Below are 26,606 nucleotides of genomic sequence, written 5' to 3' on the forward strand. Positions count from 1 at the left end.
CCCCATCATTGGTGTCAGTGAGAGAAATAGTGCTCCATCATTTTCCTCAATGGGAGGAGTAGTGCCCCATTGTTGGTGTCAGTGGCAGAATTTATGTCCCATTTTTAATTTCATTGGGAGGAATAGTGCTCCAAGGGCCAGATAAAAGCAAGCTAAGGGTCGCATGAGGCCCCTGGGCCACATTTTGGAGACCACTGACCTAGAGGAGTAGGGCAGAGTGCCATCCTACACTGCTATCAGTTCAGTTGAGGAGCCAGAGTGGGAAAGCCGTTCACTGTACTCTATCCCTCAAACAAAAATGAACAGTCTTTGCAGTGGTAGCAGTAAGAAACATTTGGCCGAATGGTATTGGCAGGCAGGGTGGCAATCTGAAACAGCACTATATACAAAACAGGATTGCTGAAAATCAGCAGTCAGATGGAGATTATTCTAGGAGCCACTTTGTTAATATACATGATCCAGATAGTGTCAGATCTAACTACGCCAGGCAGAAAGCTCTGGAAAAAAGGATGCCAAAAGATCATACAGTGAAGATTTATGAAAAGCATATTAAGGGACTAAAATTTGTATAATTAAAAAAAAACACAAAGCATTTTTTTAAAGTAGAAAATGTTATAATACCAATGCTACACTTTAAAATATTGCTTCTTCTATTAAACACACACATAGACCTTAAAGCAGGCCTGGCATCCGATGGGCATTTTCATGTTAAGCGAATGCATTCTAAACAATGTGTAAGTATATGGAGCCAGGTACTGCCACAAAGTAAAGACTAATTGTTTATATCAACCACCTCGGGACAGCAAGTCTCAGCATATCTGCACATCATGTTCCCATTGACTTTCATTGTCCCCTCCTGATTGGCTCAGACTGGGTGCCAAGGGGAGAAGTGTGTTAAAGAGAAGGATCATGGGTATGTAGTTTCATCAGCTCCAGTTGGGACTTATCTCTGCTGGAGAAGAAACTACAGCTCCCAGGGGTCTCTGCAGCTGCAGAGGAGGGGAGAGTAAAGCATTTTACAAAGCTGCCCAGAAAAATTGGTGCCCTTGGCACCAGACCAGAGAGAGAGACAGAAGTGAGGACAGAGTGCAAACTCTGTAGCACTTGTGTGCCCGCACAGCTTGTTTCTCATTGGCTCCGAGACACAGTGTGGCATTGTCCCTCTGCTTCCAGCTGTATCTGGGGCGCGGAGCCTCCAGTCAACCTTCATTTGTTCCAGAGGTGCACAACGGAGCAACTGGTCCACTTTTGGTTGTTCCAGAGGTGCACAACGGAGCAACCGGTCCACTTTTGGTTGTTCCAGAGGTGCACAACGGAGCCGCCGGTCCACCTTTGGTTGTTGCAGAGGTGCACAACGGAGCCGCCGGTGCACCTATTGTTGTTCCAGAGACACAGAGTGCAATCACTGGCCTATGTCCCTGTGGTCCAAAGACACAGATCTGGGTGCAGGTTGGTCTTGGATGTGCAGAACAGCTAAGTGGGCTATCCAGAGGTCATCACATCAGCGCATGAGGTGCCCCTCCACCGCCACAACCTACTGCTGAAGTGAAGGAGTTGGTTCAAGGATTGTTAAACCATTCTTTACCCTGATTAGCAGACACTGATACTTTAGTCAACTACTGTTTAACTCTACCACCCAGCCTGACCTGACAATTTGCAAAACCACTGATTTAACGTTGCAAAACTATCCCTTTTGATTCAGTTCCATTATATTGATACCCCTTTGTTCTCTCCCTTCCCCCCTTTCACCTTGAACTTGCTATATCTCTACAACTGACTTCAGTTTTCTGGATAAAGCCCATACAGTTCCTTCTGCTCAAGTTGCCTATTGACTCTAATCAGGCGAGGATCACTGAGTTCCAATAGTCATGCACCCCCGTAAGGGCCCCTACCAAGCCAGCAAGGCATAAGGGTTGTCCTCCTTACCACTCAAGCCCTACTCTCTTATTGGGAATTGGCTATCGGGTATATTGTAAAGTCCTGCAGGCAGGCTTGAACGTAGCTAGGTCACTCTGAAGGGAACTTGATGGTGACATAGATTAAAGGGGTCTTGCTACTACATTACAGCTGCCATTACTGCACCCTTTGTGCCCGTGTTACAGTTTACGCTGGCCTGAATAATTGGTAAAAATCCTGGCCTGGTTATCCTCTGCCTTTAATATATTGCCATATTTAGCATAGTATGACTCTGTACAGTGTTAGAGGTATTGCATTATTTTGCTCTCTTATTGTGGTGTTTTATCCATGTGCAAGTTGTCTGATGATAATAGAATCACAGCTTTACTTAAAGGATAAGTTCACCTTTGGGAACATGTTACGTGTTCCACCCTAAAAACAGGTGGAACATGTAACATGTTCCTAATGCTGCAGCCACTGCCCGATCTCCAAGCCCCCTCTTGACAGAAGTATGGGGAGAGTTCTCCATACTAGCTGTCACTTTTTAAAAACAGCGCTGCAGTTTTCTGTGAAAGAATGAACTACAAGTCCCAAGAGTCTTAGCAGCTATCGGCTTGTAGTTCTCAATGAACTACCACGGCACTGTGGAATGCCGTGGTAGTTCACTGAATCTTTCTGTCAGTATTTCTGCTCACCCGTACATCCCGTACGGGCAAGCAGACATACTGACAGGTCTGCAGAAGACCTGCATGGCACCAACGATCTGTTGATTTCTGGTGGAATTCTTTACTGGAGGAGAAGAGCCAAGATTTCAGTGCGAGAGTCAAATCCAAACAAAAAAAAGAGAAGGCGTTCTCTCGACCATCACAGCTAAACGGCTATTCTTATGGAGAAGAAAAGTTAGATAGTGAGATGACTACCAAGTCCAAGCTATCCACACCCTATACTTCAAATGGCTGGAAGGCTAGCCCAGGTGGTACAGACACAGAAGGAGATGCAACATTGGTGACTGGTCACTTTGAGTTCCAATTTAGTTTGAAATACAGGCATGGGTAACCGAGATATGGATGCTTTCTCTCATAGATCACATTGAAGCAGTAACATTACGGATGACTGGATGCAGCTGACATCAGAAGTGGTGCAAGCCCTGTGGCAAGGAGTAGGATACTGAGCTAAGGGAGCTAAGGAAAGCTGGATATGCTGCTTGTAGACAACCCAAAAGAAGCCAAGAAAGTTCACAGGGAATGGGAGCGACTTTAGTTGAGGGACAGGGTGGTCTACCGAAGGGGCCCCTTGGATAGTCCTGAAGACAGATGGTAGTTCTTACTACCCAAAAACACAGGAGAACAGTACTCAGAGCATTGCATGATGAATATGGCCTTTTAGAGTCTGAACGGGCTTTCAGGATCATTCTTGACTGCTTTTACTTGCACTGTATGAGGGCCAGTGTGGAGAATTTCTGTCAATCTTGTCTGAGATTAAGTCAAAGAAATACTTTGCCAACCAGGGTCACTCCAATGGGACACCTGCAGAGTCAGGGGCCAACGGAGCTGGTGTGCATTGCCTTCCTGTGCTTGGAGTTGGACTTGAGTGGGCGGAGCAATATGTTGGTGATTACTGACCAGTTCGCTCAATATGCTCAGGCATTCCCCACTAAAGATCAACTGTAACCATGGTACTGGTGGAGGAATTATTTGTTCATTATAGATTGCCCCAAAGCATCCATTCAGACCAAGGGAGAGACTTTGAAAGTAGGCTTATTAAGAAGCTGTTAGCAATGCTGGGAATCCAAAAGTAAAAAATGATCCCCTATCATCCTCAAGGGACCCCTAGCCTGAACGTTTCAGTCGAACCTTGCTAGATATACTCGGAACACTCTCCATGGAGAAGAAACACTGGAGCAGGCATATCGCAGCAGTAGTCCATGCTTACCACAGCATGGAAAATGATGTCATGGGTTTCTCCCCCTATCTCTTAATGTTTGGGAGGTGCGACTACTAATTCATCTAGCTTTTGACACCTCATTAGACCAGACTAAGATAGCCTCGCATCGGGGGTATATAGAATGGTTGCAAAACAACCTGAAGAAAGCCTATAAAAAAGATTTAGGTGCGTCAGATGCTCGAGAGCAAAGGGATAAGAGTTTCTATGATCTTAGGGTAAAGATTCAAGACTTGCAATCAGGAGGCAAAGTGTTATTAAGAAAACTGGGTCTCATTGGAAAATACAAACTTGCTGAAAATCGCTGAAAATCCTTTGTAGATTGCAAGAAGCTACCAGGGTTACCTGCATACCAGATTTGTCTGGAGGTAAACGCTAAATACTTTCATCAGCTGATATAACCACTTACTGATGCTAAGTGGAGCCTTGAAATAAAGGAACGTCAAGAAGATCTGCTTGTCTTTGTCAGGTTTAGCAAAAGTGATACGATATATCGAATCACAGAGCTGATATAGGCTATGTGACAAATGCGCATATAAGACATTTGGTTCAAAATGGAGAAACCTCAACATTAACTACATCTGGGGCACATTGCCAAGGGATGGGAAATTTCCTAGCCACCAAGGAAGTCAAACAAAAATTATGTTTTGACATGCAAATATGGGAAGGTCTAGTAAATAGTCCGAATTATGTCCATGGAAGTCATCCATCAATTGGGGAAAAATAACCGTCAATATGACATGGGACTGGTCCATCCTTTGTCATCCGAAAGATATGAAAACAGATGGGAAGTCAAAAACAAAAAACATGTAAGGCAGAACGTCACATGTTTGATGTTAATATGATCTGACCCCATCATGCATGCCTGTATGGCATGTTGTAAAATTCATCTCAACACCGAGTATGCTGCTTCTTCATCTTTTAATTCCTTGCCGATATTCTGGTTAAAGCTGGTGCTATGACCTCTGTCCCAGATTCCCTGTTTCAGAGTGGCTCCTTTCTCTTGCAGAATCATCTGGAGCCACCATGGCATGCAGGGGCTAGAGCTGTGTTTCAATGCACTGTATGCATCAAGAGAGATACACAGCCCTAGGATGGCAAGGCACTCCCCTGCTCCTCCCCTTTCATCCCCAAGCTAACAGACTGACTCAAGACTGCACTTTCCATTGTTAACTATTTCCTATGAAGACCAGAAGTTCAAGGAAGCAGCACGCAGAGAGAGCAGGCATCATCAATATTGAAAGTTGTAAATTGCAAGTATTGGTTTACTGGGGAATGTTTATTTTATTGTGCCCAGGGTGTTCAGGTAAAAAATGTTGATGGTTTTAAAGCTGTCATATTTTACACATATACCTAAAACAAAATCCATGAAAAGAGTATATATTCCTTTTATGGACAGCTTGGTCAGCAGACACTATCCATAATATCTTAGAATCATAAGACCACTCTTAACAGACTGAAAGGATGTTTCTTTCAAAGAGCTCTATGAATATTTTGTTATGCAGCTCACTAACTGCACTTCTAAACACAAGCCAATAGATACAAATAAAAATTTGTGAAACTTAACAGAAATTTGGACAGCAGCCTAGACTTCATACCACATGGAATACAAAGCAAAAAAGAAATGAAAGAGGAAAGAGCACATGCAGGGGTGGACTGAAAACTCATGGGGCCCCCGGGCAATAGGGGATCATGGGGCCCCTGTGTCCTCACCCACAGCCAAAAAAGCCTATGAAAGAGCCAATTAAAAGGTACCAGGGGCATCTCATGGGGCCCCCTACTGACCCCGGGACCTTGGGCAGTGCCCGAGTGCTCAAATGAGCACATGACACGTATAGGTTTCTGTGTGTGCAGCATATAAAATCCACAGCAGCCAGTTATGTGCCAGTGATGTGAGAAGACTCAATGAACAAAGCAGTTTTGTAGCCATCAACTGCACATTTATCAGCACTGTCTTTTAGACCTGTACTGTGTCCTGTGCTTTTAGGGAATTTTTAGTTGAAACTATCATTTTGAAAGCCTTTGAAATCATGAATATACCAGAACTACAGTTTTAGCTTATTTACCTGCAATTTGAGAGTAGCTTTTTTGTAACCTGTATTGGAAATCATGTGGTGCAAGTGTCTGCGCCCCCTTTAAAATTTGGCTCATGGAGGATCAGAGAGCCACATCAACTATGTGTTTTTTCTTTTTTTTTTGTTTAGTGTTAGGATGCATCGATCTGAGGTCATTGCTGTCCCAAAATATGTTTCCATCCCAGCTGCTACTAAATTAGTTATCTATACTTTAGACATGGCAGCTAGGCCTAAAGGTTAGAATTTAGCTAAACAGGGAGCTTCAACAACATTGAGAAGTCCAATGATGGGGGCCGAGGATCCTGACCATGTTGTTGTTTTTTTGGCAAAATATAAAGTAAAAAACAGCCTGTGGTTCACTGTAATATTTAAATCAGACTCTTATCCAGGGCATGCAGCCTTGGTGGCAAAGAAAGGGAGGACAGCAAGCACTGCTGTCACTAAATGACAAATTCCCAGCTGTGGTAATAACACTGGGAATTCTGGGTGATGTCATTGATGCAGTATTCCAGACAGGAAATTTAAACTACCATAGGTGAGAATCTGTCAGTTAGTAGTGGGGGTGCGGTGTGTACAGATGTGCAGCTTAATTTAATCAGTGGTGTGCACAGATTCCAGGCTACAGTAATACCACTGGGAATCCCATGCAACATCATTGACCAAATTTGGTTAATGATGTCACCTTGGATTCCCAGCACTAAATTTAAATTACTGCAGCCAGATATCTGTCAGCGGCGGGAATGTAGAGTGTACAGATTGGTGGGTGATGGGTAACCGTGAATAACATGGATTACCTAGCTGGATTACTTCATTGGCAGATACATCACTGGACACCATGACTGACTTTGGATTTACTTCTGGAAAAAAGAAAACATTTTATTTTAACTACTTAACCTCTTGGCGCCAGCCAAATGCAAATGTGCAGCCTTCCGGCATCTGGGTCTAAATGCCAAACGGCTGCACATTTGCGTTCTAAAAAAAAACATATGTGCTGAGAGCGCGCACCCTGCGTGTTCCCAGCACACATGTCCGGTACTCACGGAAAGGTCCCGATCTCCTCTTTCGATCGGGACCTTTCCTAATCATGTGACCACCGTGACGGCGTGTCATGGCGGTGACATGACCCTAAACCCTGCCCCGCCTCCCAGCTTCTGAAACCCTTAAAGGGCCAGGAGGCACCGGTGCCAAGGGGTTAACTACAGTACTTTTACAATAGGCCAGGTGGAAGCTCTCCCGTTCTGGGTGGACATCATGTGACATCCTTCCCAGAACACACCTCGACTGTCTACTTTCCAAAAAGTGATCATTGGAGGGTATTTGTACTACTGTCCTGGCTTTTTCAGGCCTCAATAAACATCAGGATTGATTGATATTCAAATATATATATATATATATATATACACACCATAGTTTGTAGACTCTATAATTTTCCTGCAGACTAAATAATATACTCTGACTTGGATTATTTTCACCAAATAAATATAGCAGAATATATTTTGGCCTAAATTTATGAAGAAAGGTCATTTATTTTCAAAACTTTATAACGGAAACAAAGAAAAACACTTTTTTTCAGTTTTTGGTATTTTTTCATTTATTAAGTGAGAAATAAAAAACCAAGTGCTGATCAAATACCACCAAAAGAAATCTCTATTTGTGTGAACAAAATGATGCAAATTTCATTTGGGTACAGTGTTGCATGACTGAGTAATTGTCATTCAATTCCTGAAGCACTGAAAGCTGTAAACTTGGTTGGGTAGGAAGGGGGTAAAAGTGTCTGGTATTGAAGTGGTTAAAAGCCAGTAAGTATGTGTTTTATTTTAAGAACAAATTTTAATTTGGTGTTAGTGGTTTTTTTACTTTTAATGGGAATGGACAAGGGGAACTCTTGTACTGTAACACTGTACTTATTCCCCTAAAAGAGGGTGGATGGCTCATTATAAAGGGAGCTTCCAGATTCCACAATAAGTCCCTCCAATTTTACCATTACCCCTACCTCCTATTTAGAGGTGGGGAAGGTGCACTTGTCCCATCAACAGTGGGACAAGGGTGCTTTGTAAGGGGGAAGGCATCCATGAAGATACCCCCCAAATATTAAGACATGTAGCCTAGTATGGTAAAGGAAGGGGGTCCCCATGCTCACTTTCCTCCTTTTCCTGGCCACCTAGACTGCATGCCTGGATAAGGGGGTCTGATTGGGATATTAGGAGGAACCCCATGGCACTTTTTTACTTCTAAATTGTTGTATAACCTCACAAATGTGGAGGGCTTACCATTATGGTGACAATACATTGCTGAATTATAAACCATCCCTGTACTGGTTTATAATTAAACAATGTAAATAGACCCCCACTATAGAGTAGCATACATGTATGGATGTCAATATGGATACAATTACTACTATGCCCATATAAATATACTCATTACAGGGCTTTTAGAGCATTTTTTAACAAATGTATTACACTCATACTATAAAGTTTTAGCTTTTCAGAACCAAGTCTGCAACAATGTTTGCTTTTTCTAGAACAGTGGTCCTCAAACTATGGCCCGCAGGCCACATGTGCCCTGCCGAGGCAATTTATCTGGCCCGCCGGCAGGGGTGTATTTGCCGCGAGGAAGGGACACTAAGTACAGGGGCGGGCAGGGGGCTGCTGTACCTTACCTGGCTCCGGTCCCAGTCCCATGACGATCCAGTCCAGGAAGCGCTGCTCCTTCATTCACTCCAGCCACTCCCTTACTCCTGCCGCTCGGCTCCGCCTCCTCACCGGTGATTGGGCGCTAGAACTGTAGCTCAGGAAAGGCAAACAGGCGGCCAATCACCTGCGAGGAGGCGGAGCCGAGCAGCCCCGCGAACATCGAGTGAGGGAGAGGCCGGAGTGAAGAAGGAAAGCTGACAGGTAGGTGTGCCGTGCTGATGGTGCTGCTGCAACCAGGTATGCTGGCTACAGCAGCACCATGTTGGAGCAGGGGTCAGCAAGTTAAGTGTCATTGGTTTCAGTGGGAGGAATAGTGCCCCATCATTGGTGTCACTGATACTAATGATCGGGCACTATTTCTCCCACTGACACCAATGATGGGGCACGATTCCTCCCACTGACACCAATGATGGGGCACGATTCCTCCCACTGACACCAATGATGGGGCACGATTCTTCCCACTGACACCAATGATGGGGCACTATTCCTCCCACTGACACCAATGATGGGGCACGTTTCTTCCCACTGACACCAATGATGGGGCACTATTCCCCCCCACTCTGACACCAACGATGGGGCACTTTCCTCCTCCGACTGACACCAACAACGGGGCACTATTCCTCCCCCCACTGACACTAATGATGGGACACTATTCCTCCCACTGACACCAATGTTGGTACACTATCCCCTTCCCCCACTGACACCAATGATGGGGCACTATTCTCCCCCCCACACTGACATCAACGATGGGGCACTATTCCTCCCCCCACTGACACCAACAATGGGGCACTATTCCTCCCCCTACTGACAGTAATGATGGGGCACTATTCCTCCCACTGACACCAATGATGGGGCACGATTCTTCCCACTGACACCAATGATGGGGCACTATTCCTCCCACTGACACCAATGATGGGGCACGTTTCTTCCCACTGACACCAATGATGGGGCACGTTTCTTCCCACTGACACCAATGATGGGGCACTATTCCTCCCACTGACACCAATGATGGGGCACGTTTCTTCCCACTGACACCAATGATGGGGCACTATTCCTCCCACTGACACCAATGATGGGGCATGTTTCTTCCCACTGACACCAATGATGGGGCACTATTCCTCCCACTGACACCAATAATGGGGCACGTTTCTTCCCACTGACACCAATGATGGGGCATGATTCTTCCCACCGACACCAATAATGGGGCACTATTCCTCCCACTGACACCAATGATGGGGCACTATTTCGCTCCATAAGACACACTTGGGGGTAAATGTCTGTGCGTCTTATGGAGCGGCCGGCCCAGTATTCCCGCTGCCGTTGTATGTCCGCAGTCTCTGGTCATCTCCTGTACTGTGTCCGCATTTGTTCATAGTTATTTTTTTTTTAAACTATAGTCCGGCCCTCCAACAGTCTGAGGGACAGTGAACTGGCCCCCTGTTTAAAAAGTTTGAGGACCAGCAACCCTAGTAGTTATTTGTTTATTTATTTCAGGTACTTCTATAGCGCCAGCAATTTACACAGTGCTTTACATACATATATTGTACATTCACATCAGTCCCTAACCCTCAAGGGGCGTACAATCTAAGGTCCCTAACTTACATTCATACATGCACATGCTAGGGCCAATTTAGACAGGATCCAATTAACCTACCAGCATGTCTTTGGAGTGTGGGAGGAAACCAGAGTACCTGGAGGAAACCCATGCAGGCACAGGGAGAACATGCTAACTCCAGGCAGGCGGTGCCGTGGCTGGGATTCAAACCAGCGGAAGTGCTAACCAGGAGCGGACTGAGCATTTGGAAACTCGCGCACTGCCCGAGGGCCCAGGGTCAGTAGGGGGCCCCATGAGATGCCCCTGGTACCTTTTTCATAGGCTTTTTTTGAGTTTGGGCAAGGACACAGGGGCCCCATGATCCCCTATTGCCCGGGGGCCCCATGAGTTGTCAGTCTGCCCCTGGTGCTAACCATTTAGCCACTGTGCTGCCCACAGTTAACTACTGACTTTAATAATTTTTAAAGTTCTCTTATAATAAAGGAGTTGTACAATATTTTTGCTCTCATGTGTATTGACTTCACTCAAAGAAAATGATAAAACAGTATTATCTTTGTGCTGGATGGTAATTTACGAGGTGCATGTGTGTGCCTTTATGAAGGGGGAGAAAAAAAACAGAGTTACTCCTTGTACACAACTTTTATTACTTCACTACAAGATATTAATGTCTTCTTAGGCAAGCGTCACACTCACACAGGACATCTGCAGGTTCTGGCACAGTGTAGAAATCTGGGTTGGGTACATACCATTATATTGACTTAACCAAAATGTCATAATCACTGCTTCTAACAATCATCCCTGATTTGTGTATTTACTTTGTGTTGATAGTTAGTATTTTGCTTATATGTTACTAATTTGTTCCCTTAAACTAAATATCACAGCAGAAGACACAGAAAGCAAACACAAGAAGGTGCAAAGACCTTGAGTTATAGGTAGTCGGTTGATTTATTTTAGAATTAAAACATTATCACATTTCTGACCTATGACTGGAAATAAATAAAAATGTTGAAGCCCTCTGATCCAAATGTGCTTACAGAAATCCGTCTTATCAGCAAATAACTGCAACTTTTGCAACAGACCATTTGGCTATTAGGATCAAACAACCGCTGTAGGACACCAATATCCTTGGAGCATTCCTGAAAAACAATTGGTTAATTGGATGTATTGGAGTGTGTTTTTTTGTCCAAAATCAGATTGTTGTTAGTGTCGTTTGTTACTTCCAGGAGTGTGGACGTCTGGTCCCTACCTCACTGACCCCATGTCATTACAATACTCAGTATTTGTGTGTGTGGATGGTCTGTGGAACCGTGTCACCAGATCAAGCATCCACAGGAGCAGACTGACCATTTGGAAACTTGGGCACTGCCCGAGGGCCTGGGGTCAGTAGGAGGCCCTATGAGATGCCCCTGGTACCTTTTTCATAGGTTTTTTTGAGTTTGGGCAAGGACACAGGGGCCCCATGATCCCCTATTGCCCGGGGGCCCCATGAGTTGTCAGTCCGCCCCTGAGCATCCAACACCTGAAGCGTTTGCATGCTACTAATGTTTTTCTTTTGCAGGATGATTGTTTTATTGTAGGGCGAAAGTGATGACAGTGCATGTTACATCATTAACCAATCAAAGACAAAAGATATCACAAATTACAGCTGTACCAATGTCACCATACTAAAGATCTTTTTAGATGCATTTCTATTTCTTTTAATGAAAAGCATATGCTATGTAGATGTGCTCATACACTCAGTGGGGTAGATTTACTAAAACTGGTGCACTGTGCGTGGTAGCCAATCAACTTCAGCTTGTTCAATTAAGCTTTGACAATAAAACCTTGAAGCTGATTGGTTTCTATACAGAACTGCACCACATTTTGCACTCTTCAATTTTAGTAAACAACCCCTAGTGCATCAATATTTGTCTTTTTTAAATTCTAGTCCTATGAGGTTTCTTGCACCAAAAATGGATCTAAGAAATGGCATTGCAAAGCACACATTTATTTTTTTTAACTATATACATAACATACAAAACAAGATTTGCCTTGGAATAAGGCTCTTATTGCTTCTTAAAACCATCAATTAAACAAAGCAGGTGCTGTGCTCATTAAATAATACTAAACAAAAATATACAGAATAAAAATGAATAAAGTGCATCTGTCTTACATAAAATCATTAGTCACATATCTGTCCTAAATCAATGTGGATCAAAGCTCAACACTAATTTAACTACAGTGAAAGTGCTAACCAAATACATAAATAATATACATAGTGAATTAAATTGTTGTGCACACAGTCTATTTTCACTTCCAATTCTTCAGCTGTCAACTTTAGTGCTCCCAGCACACAAATGAAACCAGAGTTTCTGTGCTCCACAATGACAAACAGATGCTCAATATTAAAGTGCTGGAATGACACCACCAATTGTGCACATGCTCCACCTCCATGCTCACAGTACTCTCACCTTCCCTATTTGATCCAAAAAACAATTCAGGTCATTTAGTGCTTTTTACTTGTGTTTAATTCAACAGTCTCTGGTCTTCACCATGCTCTCTCTACTATCACCAGATATTCAGGGTGAATGTCCCTTTAAGACCCAGGTCTGATCCTATTGGCTGCTCTAGATCACTCAGAAATCAAAGCAAAAGGAACCGCCACAGTGTAGAATAATAAAAACTCTTAATTTTATTAAAAAGACACACTTACAATCTCTCAGCAAAGACTTGCATATCACAATATTAAATACAGCATCCGAATACCAGCCCTGGACATCACTTCCTTTTCCAAGTATGATGTCAACCAGCTCCTCCCTGCATGTTACATCATGGGTCATGTGACTTTATCAGGGCAAAGGGGCTGGGTGGATCTTGTTGATCCTAAATAGTGGCAGTGTGTATGGAACCAATGGAAACCAAACATGGCCATATTATTGTAACTCAACCAGTATACTAGAATGAAAAAAGCATGGCTGCCATGTTCTAAGAGCTTGAAATTTGCACTGAAGTCCCCCATGATGATTGGTAGATCTTGATTCACTGCCTGATCTATTGTAAATTTTTGTTTCTATTTACTTATAAAATACTATACTAAATGAATTTCTTTTGAGTTTCACATGTAATGAGTTGAAGATATTTGGGAAGCAAATGTGAATAAAGGAGAAGACACGTAGTGATTTTGACAGTTTATTGGACCCATTTGGCATAACTGGATTGTAAATTTGGGAAGAGGCTTGGAAAGTCATCTGCAGGACAACACTCATCTTTCATAATTGCTTCTGAAGCACTGGACATTGATAAGCTCTATGAGTGGCCAGATGTAAACCAACATATGTTCATTTACATCAGGCTATCTCCAATCCATCATGTTTAGGTTGTTTTTGGGGTCTTTTTCCGTATCTTGAGGGACACGGAGGTAGGCGGATGTAAACAGACAAACGTCCATTTACATCAGCCTGCCAAGGAACTGTATGGAGCTTCTGATTAGGTCCACCTGAAAAATGGACAGGTGGACCTAATCAGAGAGCCTGTGTGAAAGAGCCCTAATGCAGACCATAGATGGGTCGTTAATCGTCCGATTTTTCAGCCGAAAGAAAACGATTTTCGTACCGTTAGTGGATTAGTTCATCGGCCGTTGTTCGTGTATTTTGCACTTTCAGATTATCAGTTATGTTGGGAAATTTGCAGATTTTCAGCCGATTTTCCCCGCAATGATGGCCAAATCGGACGATCCTTTTAACAATAAAAAATCTGCGCATGAGCTGTGACCTGAAAGGGACAGAAGTTATGGGGTGAACGTTATGATTTAGTCGATTTTTTTATTCGTTGGTGGTAACGAACGACCGATTTTTCATTTATCGTTCGAAAAATCGGCTGATGTTCAATCCGTCTATGACCTGCATTAGGCAGCCTGATAATGTGTTAATGTACTGCCAGCACACAACAGCAAATACTAGGCCTGAAGCGAATTACCATGCATTATGCTATGCTGCAGGGCAGGTCTGCTAGCACCTACTATACTTGTGGGGTGAGTGCTATTCAAATTGCATTAACTCATGGTAAATTGTTCTGTTTACCATTCATTGCACACAACTTAGGGGGCCTATCTCACAGAGCTAGCAGTTATAACATGGATGCCAATCAGAATCCACTTGTATCCAAGACCAGAGTTTGAACATTTACATGGCTTGGCATAATGAGCACAAAACCTGTCCAGCTGAGCAAGAGAAAAAAGTATTATAGCCTGATGAGGCCACACAATTTATATTTGGAGGATACCTGCAACATACAATGTCTGCCAACTGTTAAACATGGCAGAGGATCAATAATGGCATTGACATCTATCTCATGGGAGTCCAAGGTCATATAACCAGCAAGAAATATAAGGGTGTCTTTACAGGGCACTATGGTGAAATTCCTATTCCTTCATCATTTACATCAGTTTTTGTTTTCTTTTTAAACCAACTTTGAAACCTGGGACATGGTGTGCTCAATTATCAATCAGGCTTTGTGGTTGCAAATGGGCTGGCTTCACTCTTTCCCAGCTTATGTGTTTAACTAATTACTGTGATGGGAAGCTTCATTGGTTAGCAATAGTAAGTGGTGGGACCAGAGCCAATAACCACAGAAACAGGTTGATAATTGCATGCAGAGTCTAAATTTCAAAGAAAAATAGTCAGCGTCCTTGAAGGTGCTAACTATTTCACGTAAGTGAGACTTTATAGATTTTCCTCCAAAGTAACATTTTAAAGTGTAAGTTAAGCATAAAAAAAGTTTTTTTCTAGTTTAACCACTTGCCTACAAGGTACTTATACCCCCTTCCTGCCCAGGCCAATTTCCAGCTTTCAGTGCTGTTGCACTTTGAATGACAATTGCGCGGCCATGCAACACTGTACCCATATGAAATTTTTATCATTTTTTTGTGACAGATAGAGCTTTATTTTAGTGGTATTTAATCACCTCTGGGTTTTTTATTTTTTCTTAAACAAACCAAAAAACACTGAAAATTTTGAAAAAAAAATGTTTTTTCTTAGTTTTTGTTATAAAATTTTGTAAATAAGTGATTTTTCTCCTTCACTGATGTGCGCTAATGAGGCTGCACTGATGGGCACTGATAGGCTGCACTGATGGACACTGATAGGTGGCACTGATGAGGAGGCACTGGTAGCTGGCACTGATGGGCATTGACAGGCATCACTGATGGGCACTGAAAGGCATCACTCATATATAACACTGATAGGTGGCACTGACTGGCACTAATTGGCAGCACTGATAGGTGGCACTGACTGGCACTGATGGGTGACACTGAAAGGCAGCTCAGATGGGCACTGATATGTGGCACTGATGGGCACTGAAATGTGGCACTGATGAGCACTTGCAGGTGACATGGATGAGCACTGATGGATACTGACAGGTGGCGCTGCTGGAGCTACACAGATCATCAGGGCACACTGATCATCAGTGCTCTGACGATCTGTGTACATGTCCCCTCCAAGGAATGTTGATTACCGGCTCTCCTCTCCTCACGAGCTGTCAGCGGACAGCTCGTGGGGAGAGAAATGCCGATAACCGGCATTTCCCTGTTTACTTGTGATCAGCTGTGATTGGACACAGCTGATCACATGACCGAGCCGCCATCATCGGCTCTTTCCGTGGATCGGTGATCCGCTGTGTCCCCCCGATCGCCGCGCTGCGCGCTCTGGGAGCCGCACATGAGAGGTTAGAATGGGAAGACGTCATATGACATCCTCCCAGAACGAGAGAACCACCTTGCGTTCATCATATTACTATATGGAGGGCAGAAGGCGGTTAAGATAGAGTGCGGAAAGGTGAGAACCCGTGTTGGGGTTTTTACTGCTATCTAGGGCTCTGTTAGAGGGTTTTCCTCACTTCCTGTCCCTCTCATAACAGTTTCACCAGGTAGGAAGTGAGGGAAAATCTGCAACAAAGCCACAGACAGAAATAAACATTTGTCAGAGGTTCTAGCCTAACCTACGGTGTTAGGACAGAAACAGTAAATCTCTATAATCGGGCATTGAGTAGCCGTAAAAGTCTGATGCGGGTTCTAATCCTTTTCCCCTCCACATAAGGATAAAAGGATAAAAGTTTTGGCAGGACATACACGTAGAAGAGTGGATGAAGTTTGGCATAAGCTAATGTTGGCCCTGAAATGCCATGATAGTAGAAGCACCCCTCAAATGACCTCTTTTTGGAAAGTAAACACTCCAAGGTATTTGCTAAGAGGCATGGTGAGTATTTTGAAAATCTCATTTGTACCAAAAATCAAGTTTTTGCCAAATGAAGAAAGAAAATGAAAAAATATTTAATTTCTTTTTCAAAACCCTGTGACAAAAAATTATTGCTGAAAAATAATCACCATGCCTCTTACCAAATTCCTTGGGGTGTCTACTTTCCAAAAATGGGTAATTTGGGGGGGTGTTTGTACTATCCTGGCATCCAAAAATATGATAGGTAGTGAGGAAGTGACATAAGGAGATATGCCCTTTGAAAGCCTGAAGGTGGTCATTGGATTTTGTGGGTTTGTATGTAGCTAGGCTGCCAAAAAGTCTCTCACATGTGGTATCCTTGTAGCAAAATGTGTTTTGGGGTGGTATTCCACATATACCCATGGCATTTGTGAGCAATATATCATTTAAGTGACAAGTTTGTGTAAAAAAATAAAATAAAAATGGTTTCTCATTTTCCCAAAATTGTTGGATAAAAATAAAATCATCCATGGACTCAACATGCCTCTAAGCAAATTCCTTGGGGTGTCTACTTTCCAAAAAGGGGTTATTTTGGAGGGGGTTGTACTGCCCTGGCATTTTAGCACCTCAAGAAAGTAAAAGCTGTGTAAATTCCAATATATATACCATAGTTTGTAGATGGTATACCTTTCACACAAACCAATTAATATACACGTATTGAGATTTTTTTTTTACCAAAGACATGTAGCAGAATACATTTTGGCCTAAATTTATGACTAAATTTGCATTTATTGGATATTTTTTATCACAGAATGTAGAAAATGTTGGGGGGTTTTTCTAAATTTTCTGTCTTTTTTGTTTATATCATAAAAAATAAAAATCCCAGCGGTGATCAATTACCACCAAAAGAAAGCTCTATTTGCCGAATAGCAGAAAATGGACTGGTCAGGAAGGAGGGTAAATCTTCCCAAGGGAAAGTTGTTAAGGGGGTCTTCAATACTTTAATTCTTCCTGACACTTTCCTACATTGCACAGTCCAAAGTCTACATGCTCAGATATTAAAAAATGTACCTATAAGAGGACAATAATGGAGCAGTGCTACCTTGTTTTACCTGGCTATACAATCATGGGCCCCAATTCCAACTGAGCAGATATGATGCTGTTCAGGGGGGTTTACTGTTTTGTTTCATGGGGGTCAACTTTTTGTTTAGAGCAGGAAGTTTTCAGTTTCATGTTGGGTGTGTTTTTTATATACAGCACTACTAAATGTAACTGTCTAGTGTTGAAAAATCCTGACTCGGTGAGAAAATTGGACGCAAAAAAATGCTTTTGGAGCAATCGTCCGATAATCTATTCGTTAGTATACAGCTTTTGAGAGCCAATCATGACAGTTTCTGCAAAAATATCCAAATGTACAATCATATGTTTCTCGTAAGATAATAGAACAAACGTTTTTCTTTCGGTACAGTGTTCGTCTATAAAAAATCGAGTGCCCAAGACCGTTCATGATCGGAAACGTGAAAATAACCTGGAAGGAGAAAGGGCAACGATAACAATCTTCATTTACAAGGAAAATGCTCTTAACTACAAAAAAATATATATCAGAGCCCTCTGTGTGATAGCAGTACAGGGAAAAGTTAAATTTTGAAAAAAAGTTGCTGCACCATTCATTCACAGAGTCTTGTGAATTAATCAGCTACAAATACTGACATCCTTTGAGGATGTCAATTTGTAGCTCTCAATGAACTACCACGGTACTGTTGAGTGCCGTGGTAGTTCATTGATACTTCCTGTCAGTGTGAAACTGCCTGTTCATATGATGTATGGGCAGACGGCTTACACTGACAGTCTGCAAGAGTCCTGCATGACACTAGTGATCTCCCAATCGCTGGTGCAATGCTTTGCAGGCTGCTAAAATAAAAACAGTAAATGGACATTTTTTTTACCTGCACAAAGAAATGTGTATTTATTTATTTATTTTAAACAAATGGTGAACTTATCCTTTAACCTCCCTGGCGGTATGATTATTTCAGATTTTTGGTGCTGAAAGCGGTACCATTTTTTTGCATGGAAATATGTATTTTTTTTATTGTAGGCTGTAATTTTTAGGAAAAACTCACTGAAATCTGTCCGAACAAGAGTCTAGTAAGCATCCCGGGTATGATAAAATTTGAAACACAAAATCATAAATTATAATTTAATAAATAATCATAAAAATAATATAAAAATAATAAAAAATTTAATTCAATAATATAATCAAACCAAAAACACTGAAATGTGAAATAGAGCGCCAAGTTCGCACATTGCTGAGCTCAGTCGCAAAATCGTTTTCAGTGTCTGATGACAAATTTCCCCCACGAATCATTATCACTCAATTCTGCAAGTGGTTCTGATTTACTATCGCTGTTCTCTAGCTGATCTAAACCGCTTTTGACCTAAAGGGACACTTTTTGGACGCCGTGGACATTTCTCAGTTTCCAGGCAGAAAGAACAGACAAAATGCAGGCAGGGCGCAGGACAAAGCACTAGGGACAATATGTATGTGAAATAGGTTGAGACAGCAATGTTTTACTATGTAAAATGTAAAAAAAAAAAAATGACATTTTTTAAAATTTTTAAATTTCCCGCCGCTGGCGGCGGCGGCGCCCGTACGTCCCGACGTCACAGGGACAGGACACAGAAGCCGGATGCCGGCATCGGCCGAAGGAGATGGCCGGGGACGCTGCAGGGGACACATCGTGGGAGCGCAGGGTAAGGTAAGTGAAGAACACTTGCCGGAGCAGTGCCGCAGGGTAAGCCCGAGTGTAGCTCGGGGTTACCGCTTTTGGTACTGAAATGTTACCCCGAGCTACACTCGGGAATACCGCCAAGGAGGTTAAGCAGATCATACATGAGTCAGAATGACTTGGTTCCCCTATCCACACACTTGATGTGGATGGGGGAATCACTACTACTGAGCTATTGTGTTCTGACAGTGGGGAGATTTCCGGCTATAGCCAGCAGTGCTGATCATGCAGAGGTTTGCCGACAGGCTGGTTGTACAGAAGTCAATCAATAGATTGACTTCTATACAACCAGCCTGCCCGTATATAAACCAAAATTTGTCCGGTCCCTGCTGAACTGGCTGAAGTGGGTCCTGCTGGTGCAGTGGTTCCTGGGTTCCACCTGGTGCACGACAATGCCCAGCCTCATGTAATGAGAGCATGCAGGCAGTTCCTGGAGGATGAAGGACTTGATACCATTGAATGGCCCCCACGCTCACCTGACCTAAATTCAATAGAACACCTCGGGGACATCATGTTTAGATCCATCCGACGACGCCAGGTTGCACCTCACACTGTCCAGGAGCTCAGTGATGCGCTGGTTCAGATCAGGGAGGAAATACCCCAGGACACCATCTGTCATCTCATTAGGAGCATGCCCCAATGTTGTCAGGCATGCATACAAGCACGTGGAGGCAATACAAACTACTGAGTACCATTTTGAGTTGCTGCAATGAGATTTCAGCAAAATGGACTAGCCTGCTGCATAATTTTTTCACTTTGATTTTCAGGGTGTCTTTGAATTCAGTCCTCTGTAGCTTGACAATTTTCATTTCCATCAAACAATGGGGCATCCTTACATTCCTAACACATTACCCAGCCCATATCAGTATATATATCCAGTATGATAGTTTTCCCCATTGAGATCTGATCTGTTTTCAAAGTCTTCTTTGAATTTTTTGCCAGAATGTTGCCACTATATTGCCAAAAGTATTGGGACACCCAATAACAACTCAGCCATGAAGTGGTAGATGTAAAATGACAGAGCCGTTTCAGTGCATGCTGAAAAGCACAGTGCACAGAAGTCAGCAACTGTCTGCAAAGTCAATAGCTAAAGACTTCCATTGTATGGCCTTCAGATTAGCACAACAGTGTATAGAGAGCCAAGTGTAACGTTTGATGGTTGGGAGAATATGGTGTGGGGTTGTCTTTCAGGGGTTGGGCTTGGCTCTTTAGTTCCAGTGAAGGGAACTCTTAAGGCATGAGCATACCAAGACATTTTGGACAATTTCATGCTCCCAACTTTGTGGGAACAGTTTAAGGATGGCCCCCTTCCGGTTCCAACATGACTGCACACCAGTACACAAAGCAAGGTCCATAAAGACATGAATGAGCAAGTTTGGGGTGGCCTTAATCCTTTGATGGCCATAAGATTACGGAACGCCAAAAGAATCATTTTTTTTTTTAAAGTTCGTACATTTCAGTTGCTGTAACTAAGCCATTTCATGAAATAATTGGCAAAAAGCTAGATCCATTTGTTGATAAAAACTAATATTTTGACTCAAACCAAAATAAAAAAAAAAAGTATTTTAAGTTCTTAATCAGATGATACAGGCAATTAAAAACATGGGACAAATATGTCCCTTGGTCCTCAAAGGGTTTAACAGAGCCCTGACCTCAACACGATAGAATACGTTTGGGATGAATTAGAGTGGAGACTGCAAGCCAGGCCTTCTCATCCGTCATCAGTGCCTGACTTTACAAATGCTCTTCTGGAAGAATGGTCTAACATTCCCATAGACACACTCCTAAACCTTGTGGACAGCCTTCCCAGGATAGTTGAAGCTGTTAGGGTGGGCCAACTCAATATTGAACCCTATGGACTAAGGCTGGGGCGCCATTAAAGTTCATGTGCGTGGAAAGGCAGGCGTCCCAATACTTTTGGCAATATAGTGTGTGTGTGTGTATTATATAAGGAGTATAAATAGAAACAAGACCTGTAGAACAAACCAAACACACACAGTCATTTGCTAGCTCCCTTTGAAAGACTGCTCTCATTGCAATTTAGAGATTAAAATGTTACAGTTTAGACTTACTGTTCCAGCAGCCAGAGATTTTGCAATCTGGTGAATGCGCCACCCATAAAACATGATGGAGAGTCCATCATTCTGCAGGCCTAAAGGAAGTGTTTAGTTATGTGATTGAATATAGTGATATCACTACAAAATGAAGCACAAAAGCACTTATATGAATAATTTCTACTGAACTGATAGTCTGCAATTTCTCTAACACTGAAGCAGGACACAAAATTGTGTATGGCTGACAAGAACATTGTTTTATGGTTTCAATTGTATACTGTACTGTATGTTTATCAGAAAACAGAAAATTTCCCAGCATACTTACTAGCTGGCCTGCAACAAAACTGAATTAGCCCTGTCTAACAATTTGCGTTAAAGCAGAGATTTTAGTTGCACACATTTGCAAGTATACTGTATGTGAAAGCCACAGTGCCTTACCAAGACTCCTCTGTATACTGCGGTCCTAACTCTGTAATTTTAGCAGTCTCCAATTTGGAGCACATATAGTAGTGGATAGATTAAGGGCAGATTTGCCTGGAGGGAGCCACCCCTCCCTAAAGGTACAGGGGCACATCAGATTCCCAACAAGAGCACAATGGCAGCTGATGGTATCCATTGTGTCCCTGCATCAACTGACAGATAAATGGCAACCACCCCAATCTATAACTAGCCTTTACACAAGGTGCACACGGAAGGGGATTTGCACATTAAAAAAAAACAACAGAACATTTCCCAGCACATTTACAATCTAGCCTGCAACAAAACCAAATTTTAATGCAAACTGTTAGGGCTAATTCGGTTTTGTTGCAAGTGAGCTGGGAAATTTTCTGTTGTTTTTAATGTGCAAAACTCCTTCAGTGTGCACCTTGCTGTAAAGGCTATAGATTGGGGTGGTTGCCATTTATCGTTCAATGTATGGTTGCCTCATATATCAATAACATGGCAAGCCCCTTTATTGTAGGACTTACACCAAGTGGTGGTAAACTAGGTTATGGCAGCCCTACCCAATTATTGAGGTCACTAAGGCTACAACCTCAAAAATACTTACAAATAAGTAGGTTTCTGTGGAAAAAGAGCTACCATTCGAGGGAAAGCAAAGCAACTCAATGCTTCTGAACAAATCTGATCAATCCCTCACTTGCCATAATTGCAATAAAGAAGTTTCCCAGTTCCTTGAGTAGAAAAAAAACCTTTAGGAAACCGTAACAAACAATTTCAATGACAGGTTACTGAAAAAAATGCTGTATTACAATTGACTCAAAATTTGTTTCATAATAGTCGACAAGTTAATGCTAGCTCAACCTGTTTGTCTGTGGCCTCATTGCAATTAACTGGCTGTGGTTATATGCTGAAAACGTCAATAGCACATATTGAACATAGATGACGTACAATGATGCTTCACATAATGTGGTATGCTGAGAATTAATGATTCATTTGTAACCTCAAGGAAAGGTGTGCTTCATGCTATAAAATGTAGGAGTATTGAGGAATATATCATTGACAGTCATGTCTACCATCAGCATTCTAAGCTGACGGCAACAATTTTCCTATAAAAAACAAAACAAATTGCACTTAATGCACCTTTCTTTTAGGTAACAATAACTGAGCATTACCACTATACAAGCTATTTTAACTAGCCTACATCAGTACACGTAAAGAAAAAACGGTACGTTGAAAGTAGGATCGTTGCCTGTTAAGTGGCCACTTTTATTACATAGTTGTCATAGTTTATAAAGAAGAGTTGCAACTTGTAATCATTCTCATAATAGATTCAGATTATATATTACTTATAGATGGTAAAGAAAGGTAAGTTTGTCTTCAGTGGCAGATGAGATAGACTAATAGTCTATGCAACAGAGCAGTCGCATACTGTATGTCTAGAGAAGGGGTAAGCAACCAATCCACTCCAGCTGTTATGGAACTACTGTTGCTAAAGTTCTGTGAGGCATTAAAAGAGTCTGACAGCCACAGGTGAGACTCCCAGAGCCAATGGCTTGATGGTATTTGTAGTTTCACCCCAGCTGGACTAGCTGAGGTTGACTACCAAGTGGTCTAGATCGGGGGCTGGATGCATCCCTTTGCTTGCCTTTATCCAGCCCTTGGAGCCCTATGCACCCACTAACACCGACAATGAGGCACTATTCCTCCCACTGACATTCACAATGGGGCATATGTCCTGCCACTGACACCAATGATGGGGCACTATTCCTCCCTTTGACACCAATGATGAGACACTATTCCTCCCACTGACACCAATGATGGGGCACTATTCTTCCCACTGACACCAATGATGGGGCACTAATCCTCCCACTGACACCAATGATGGAGCACTTTTCTGCCCACTGACACCAATGATGGGGCACTATTCCTCCCACTGACACCAATGATGGAGCTCTATTCCTCCCACTGACACCAATGATGGGGCATTATTCCTCCCACTTATACAATGATGGGGCATTATTTCTACCACTGACACCAATAATAGGGTACTATTCCTCCCACTCACACCACTGATGAGACACTGTTCCTCCCACAGACACCAATGATGGAGCACTATTCCTCTCACCAACATCAATGATGGGACACTATTCCTCTCACTGGTACAATGATCCAGCACTATTCCTTCCACTGATATACTGATGGGGGACTATGCCTTCCACTGACATCAATAATGGAGTACTATTTCTCCCACTGCCACCAATGATTGGGCACTATTCCTCTCACAGATACCAGTGATGGAGCACTATTCCTCTCACCAATACTGATGATGGGACACTATTCCTGACACTGATACAATGATGAGACACTATTCCTGACACTGATACAATGATGAGACACTATTCCTCCCACTGATACAATGATGGGGCACTATTCCTGACACTGATACAATGATGGGGCACTATTCTTCCCACTGATACAATGATGGGGCACTATTCTTCCCACTGATACAATGATGGGGCACTATTCTTCCCACTGATACAATGATGGGGCACTATTCTTCCCACTGATACAATGATGGGGCACTATTCTTCCCACTGATATCAATGATGGGGCACTATTTTTCCCACTGATATCAATGATGGGGCACTATTCCTTCCACTGATACAATGATGGGGCACTATTCCTACCACTGATATAAATGGTGGGGCACTATTTTTCCCACTGATATAAATGGTGGGGCACTATTCTTCCCACTGATACAATGATGGGGCACTATTCCTCTCACCAATACCGATGATGGGACACTATTCTACTCACTGATACAATGATGGGGCACTATTCTTGTCACTGATACAATGATGGGGCACTATTCTACTCACTGATACAATGATGGGGCACTATTCTTCCCACTGATACAATGATGGGGCACTATTCCTCTCACTGATACAATGATGGGGCACTATTCTTCCCACTGATATAATGATGAGGCACTATTCTTCCCACTGATACAATGATGGGGCATTATTCTTCTCACTGATACAATGATGGGGCACTATTCTTGTAACTGATACAATGATGGGGCACTATTCTTCCCACTGATATAATGATGGGGCACTATTCTTCCCACTGATATAATGATGGGGCACTATTCTTCCCACTGATACAATGATGGGGTACTATTCTTCTCACTTATACAATGATGGGGCACTATTCTTGTCACTGATACAATGATGGGGCACTATTCTTCCCACTGATATAATGATGGGGCACTATTCTTCCCACTGATACAATGATGGGGCACTATTCTTCTCACTGATACAATGATGGGGCACTATTCTTCTCACTTATACAATGATGGGGCACTATTCTTGTCACTGATACAATGATGGGGCACTATTCTTCCCACTGATATAATGATGGGGCACTATTCTTCCCACTGATACAATGATGGGGCACTATTCTTCTCACTGATACAATGATGGGGCACTATTCTTCTCACTTATACAATGATGGGGCACTATTCTTGTCACTGATACAATGATGGGGCACTATTCTTCCCACTGATATAATGATGGGGCACTATTCTTCCCACTGATACAATGATGGGGCACTATTCTTCTCACTGATACAATGATGGGGCACTATTCTTCCCACTGATATAATGATGAGGCACTATTCTTCCCACTGATACAATGATGGGGCATTATTCTTCTCACTGATACAATGATGGGGCATTATTCTTCTCACTGATACAATGATGGGGCACTATTCTTCCCACTGATATAATGATGGGGCACTATTCTTCCCACTGATACAATGATGGGGCACTATTCTTCTCACTGATACAATGATGGGGCACTATTCTTCCCACTGATATAATGATGAGGCACTATTCTTCCCACTGATACAATGATGGGGCATTATTCTTCTCACTGATACAATGATGGGGCACTATTCTTCCCACTGATACAATGATGGGGCACTATTCTTCTCACTGATACAATGATGGGGCACTATTCTTCCCACTGATATAATGATGAGGCACTATTCTTCCCACTGATACAATGATGGGGCATTATTCTTCTCACTGATACAATGATGGGGCACTATTCTTGTCACTGATACAATGATGGGGCACTATTCTTCCCACTGATATAATGATGGGGCACTATTCTTCCCACTGATACAATGATGGGGCACTATTCTTCTCACTGATACAATGATGGGGCACTATTCTTCTCACTTATACAATGATGGGGCACTATTCTTGTCACTGATACAATGATGGGGCACTATTCTTCCCACTGATATAATGATGGGGCACTATTCTTCCCACTGATACAATGATGGGGCACTATTCTTCTCACTGATACAATGATGGGGCACTATTCTTCCCACTGATACAATGATGGGGCACTATTCCTACCACTGATACAATGATGGGGCACTATTCCTACCACTGATACAATGATGGGGCACTATTCTTCTCACTGATACAATGATGGGGCACTATTCTTCTCACTGATACAATGATGGCGCACTATTCTTCCCACTGATACAATGATGGGGCACTATTCTTCTCACTGATACAATGATGGCGCACTATTCTTCCCACTGATACAATGATGGGGCACTATTCTTCTCATTGATACAATGATGGGGCACTATTCTTCCCACTGATACAATTATGGGGCACTATTCTTCTCACTGATACAATGATGGGACACTATTCCTCCCACTGATACAATGATGGGGCACTATTCTTCTCACCGATACAATGATTTAATGATGGGGCCCCTCCTCTCAATGATATAATGATGGGTCACTATTCTTCTCACTGGTGCAAAGATGGGGCAATATTCTTCTCACCGATACAATGATGGGGCACTATTCTTCTCACTGATACAATGATGGGGCACTATTCATCTCACTGGTACAATAAAGGGGCACTATTCATCTCACTGATACAATGATGGG

The sequence above is a fragment of the Staurois parvus genome, unplaced genomic scaffold (assembly GCF_062004578.1).
Source record: "Staurois parvus isolate SC_StPar_1 unplaced genomic scaffold, SC_StPar_1.0 ptg000262l, whole genome shotgun sequence".
In the NCBI taxonomy this organism is placed as follows: Eukaryota; Metazoa; Chordata; class Amphibia; order Anura; family Ranidae; genus Staurois; species Staurois parvus.